Raw genomic sequence first — 4920 nt, 5'->3', positions numbered from 1 at the left:
AAGGCAACGTGCATCTTGCTGGCATTGCGCCCAGCAAGCCTTTGGGCAACTCGAGTTTCAGCATCACGACACCCCTCCCCCCTATATAATAGGCTGCCGAGCCATTACCAAAGTGCCACGGGTAGACGTCCTTTTCCGTGAGGAGACATACTAAGGGAAAGTGCTCTAGAGGTCGAATTTTGACGCCGTTTTTTGCAACAACCTCTAGAAAAATAAGATCTTTCCATTCTCCAAATTTGGTGAATTTACACCGTGCCGATTTTTTTTGACGATTTTTTTACCGCCCGGAATGCCGGAAATTCAAAAAAAATGAAAAACGGAGCAAACCTGCGATTTTTGACCTGGATTTTTTTGTGCAGCCTTCACATAATATTACCAAGGTTCCCTCAAAATTTCACGAAAAATGCACGAGCCAATTCTGAGATATGAAAATTTGGCTCCTCCGTTGCAACGCTCCGAGCCATCGTTGCAACGGCGGGTGCCTCCGTGGGGGGCAGGGGAGCCCGGCGGCACACCACAACCACAACGTGCTTGCTAGTGTGCCTAGGGGATGGCAAGGCAACGTGCATCTGGCTGGCATTGCGCCCAGCAAGCCTTTGGGCAACTCGAGTTTCAGCATCACGACTCCCCTCCCCCCTATAATAGGCTGCCGAGCCATTACCAAAGTGCCACGGGTAGACGTCCTTTTCCGTGAGGAGACATACTAAAGGAAAGTGCTCTAGAGGTCGAATTTTGATGCCGTTTTTTGCAACAACCTCTAGAAAAATAAGAACTTTCCATCCTCCAAATTTGGTGAATTTACACCGTGCCGATTTTTTTTGACAATTTTTTTACCGCCCGGAATGCCGGAAATTCAAAAAAAATGAAAAACGGAGAAAACCTGCGATTTTTGACCTGGATTTTTTTGTGCAGCCTTCACATAATATTACCAAGGTTCCCTCAAAATTTCACGAAAAATGCACGAGCCAATTCTGAGATATGAAAATTTGGCTCCTCCGTTGCAACGCTCCGAGCCATCGTTGCAACGGCGGGTGCCTCCGTGGGGGGCGGGGGAGCCCGGCGGCACACCACAACCACAACGTGCTTGCTAGTGTGCCTAGGGGATGGCAAGGCAACGTGCATCTTGCTGGCATTGCGCCCAGCAAGCCTTTGGGCAACTCGAGTTTCAGCATCACGACACCCCTCCCCCCTATAATAGGCTGCCGAGCCATTACCAAAGTGCCACGGGTAGACGTCCTTTTCCGTGAGGAGACATACTAAAGGAAAGTGCTCTAGAGGTCGAATTTTGACGCCGTTTTTTGCAACAACCTCTAGAAAAATAAGATCTTTCCATCCTCCAAATTTGGTGAATTTACACCGTGCCGATTTTTTTTGACGATTTTTTTACCGCCCGGAATGCCGGAAATTCAAAAAAAATGAAAAACGGAGCAAACATGCGATTTTTGACCTGGATTTTTTTGTGCAGCCTTCACATAATATTACCAAGGTTCCCTCAAAATTTCACGAAAAATGCACGAGCCAATTCTGAGATATGAAAATTTGGCTCCTCCGTTGCAACGCTCCGAGCCATCGTTGCAACGGCGGGTGCCTCCGTGGGGGGCGGGGGAGCCCGGCGGCACACCACAACCACAACGTGCTTGCTAGTGTGCCTAGGGGATGGCAAGGCAACGTGCATCTTGCTGGCATTGCGCCCAGCAAGCCTTTGGGCAACTCGAGTTTCAGCATCACGACACCCCTCCCCCCTATAATAGGCTGCCGAGCCATTACCAAAGTGCCACGGGTAGACGTCCTTTTCCGTGAGGAGACATACTAAAGGAAAGTGCTCTAGAGGTCGAATTTTGACGCCGTTTTTTGCAACAACCTCTAGAAAAATAAGAACTTTCCATCCTCCAAATTTGGTGAATTTACACCGTGCCGATTTTTTTTGACGATTTTTTTACCGCCCGGAATGCCGGAAATTCAAAAAAAATGAAAAACGGAGCAAACCTGCGATTTTTGACCTGGATTTTTTTGTGCAGCCTTCACATAATATTACCAAGGTTCCCTCAAAATTTCACGAAAAATGCACGAGCCAATTCTGAGATATGAAAATTTGGCTCCTCCGTTGCAACGCTCCGAGCCATCGTTGCAACGGCGGGTGCCTCCGTGGGGGGCGGGGGAGCCCGGCGGCACACCACAACCACAACGTGCTTGCTAGTGTGCCTAGGGGATGGCAAGGCAACGTGCATCTGGCTGGCATTGCGCCCAGCAAGCCTTTGGGCAACTCGAGTTTCAGCATCACGACTCCCCTCCCCCCTATAATAGGCTGCCGAGCCATTACCAAAGTGCCACGGGTAGACGTCCTTTTCCGTGAGGAGACATACTAAAGGAAAGTGCTCTAGAGGTCGAATTTTGACGCCGTTTTTTGCAACAACCTCTAGAAAAATAAGAACTTTCCATCCTCCAAATTTGGTGAATTTACACCGTGCCGATTTTTTTTGACGATTTTTTTACCGCCCGGAATGCCGGAAATTCAAAAAAAATGAAAAACGGAGAAAACCTGCGATTTTTGACCTGGATTTTTTTGTGCAGCCTTCACATAATATTACCAAGGTTCCCTCAAAATTTCACGAAAAATGCACGAGCCAATTCTGAGATATGAAAATTTGGCTCCTCCGTTGCAACGCTCCGAGCCATCGTTGCAACGGCGGGTGCCTCCGTGGGGGGCGGGGGAGCCCGGCGGCACACCACAACCACAACGTGCTTGCTAGTGTGCCTAGGGGATGGCAAGGCAACGTGCATCTTGCTGGCATTGCGCCCAGCAAGCCTTTGGGCAACTCGAGTTTCAGCATCACGACACCCCTCCCCCCTATAATAGGCTGCCGAGCCATTACCAAAGTGCCACGGGTAGACGTCCTTTTCCGTGAGGAGACATACTAAAGGAAAGTGCTCTAGAGGTCGAATTTTGACGCCGTTTTTTGCAACAACCTCTAGAAAAATAAGATCTTTCCATCCTCCAAATTTGGTGAATTTACACCGTGCCGATTTTTTTTGACGATTTTTTTACCGCCCGGAATGCCGGAAATTCAAAAAAAATGAAAAACGGAGCAAACATGCGATTTTTGACCTGGATTTTTTTGTGCAGCCTTCACATAATATTACCAAGGTTCCCTCAAAATTTCACGAAAAATGCACGAGCCAATTCTGAGATATGAAAATTTGGCTCCTCCGTTGCAACGCTCCGAGCCATCGTTGCAACGGCGGGTGCCTCCGTGGGGGGCGGGGGAGCCCGGCGGCACACCACAACCACAACGTGCTTGCTAGTGTGCCTAGGGGATGGCAAGGCAACGTGCATCTTGCTGGCATTGCGCCCAGCAAGCCTTTGGGCAACTCGAGTTTCAGCATCACGACACCCCTCCCCCCTATAATAGGCTGCCGAGCCATTACCAAAGTGCCACGGGTAGACGTCCTTTTCCGTGAGGAGACATACTAAAGGAAAGTGCTCTAGAGGTCGAATTTTGACGCCATTTTTTGCAACAACCTCTAGAAAAATAAGAACTTTCCATCCTCCAAATTTGGTGAATTTACACCGTGCCGATTTTTTTTGACGATTTTTTTACCGCCCGGAATGCCGGAAATTCAAAAAAAATGAAAAACGGAGCAAACCTGCGATTTTTGACCTGGATTTTTTTGTGCAGCCTTCACATAATATTACCAAGGTTCCCTCAAAATTTCACGAAAAATGCACGAGCCAATTCTGAGATATGAAAATTTGGCTCCTCCGTTGCAACGCTCCGAGCCATCGTTGCAACGGCGGGTGCCTCCGTGGGGGGCGGGGGAGCCCGGCGGCACACCACAACCACAACGTGCTTGCTAGTGTGCCTAGGGGATGGCAAGGCAACGTGCATCTTGCTGGCATTGCGCCCAGCAAGCCTTTGGGCAACTCGAGTTTCAGCATCACGACACCCCTCCCCCCTATAATAGGCTGCCGAGCCATTACCAAAGTGCCACGGGTAGACGTCCTTTTCCGTGAGGAGACATACTCAAGGAAAGTGCTCTAGAGGTCGAATTTTGACGCCGTTTTTTGCAACAACCTCTAGAAAAATAAGATCTTTCCATCCCCCAAATTTGGTGAATTTACACCGTGCCGATTTTTTTTGCCGATTTTTTTACCGCCCGGAAAGCCGGAAATTCAAAAAAAATGAAAAACGGAGCAAACGTGCGATTTTTGACCTGGATTTTTTTGTGCAGCCTTCACATAATATTACCAAGGTTCCCTCAAAATTTTAGAAAAAATGCACGAGCCAATTATGAGATATGAAAATTTGGCTCCTCCGTTGCAACGCTCCGAGCCATCGTTGCAACGGCGGGTGCCTCCGTTGCAACGAAACCAGCCAACGATGCACCTAACCCAGCATCCGTTGCAACGCACCCTGCCTCCGTTGCAACGCGCCCAGCCAACGTTGCACCGTCCCCAGCATCCGTTGCAACGCCCCCAGCCAACGTTGCAACGCGCCCTGCCTCCGTTGCAACGCTCCCAGCCAACCTTGCAACGCGCCCTGCCTCCGTTGCAACGTCACCAGCATCCGTTGCAACGCGCCCTGCCTCTGTTGCAACGCGCACGGCCAACGTTGCACCGACCCCAGCATCCGTTGCACTGCCCCCAGCCAACGTTGCAACGCCCCCAGCCAACGTTGCAACGCGCCCTGCCTCCGTTGCAACGTCACCAGCAACCGTGGCAACGCGACCTGCCTCCGTTGCGACGCCCCCAGCCAACGTTGCAACGCGCCCTGCCTCCGTTGCAACGTCACCAGCATCCGTTGCAACGCTCCCAGCCAACGTTGCAACGCGCCCTGCCTCCGTTGCAACGTCACCAGCAACCGTGGCAACGCGACCTGCCTCCGTTGCAACGCCCCCAGCCAACGTTGCAACGCGCCCTGC

This window comes from Arachis ipaensis, chromosome B7, assembly GCF_059453495.1.
Source record: "Arachis ipaensis isolate K30076 ecotype BB chromosome B7, ASM5945349v1, whole genome shotgun sequence".
Taxonomy (NCBI): domain Eukaryota; kingdom Viridiplantae; phylum Streptophyta; class Magnoliopsida; order Fabales; family Fabaceae; genus Arachis; species Arachis ipaensis.
Note: the sequence above shows the minus strand (reverse complement) of the source record.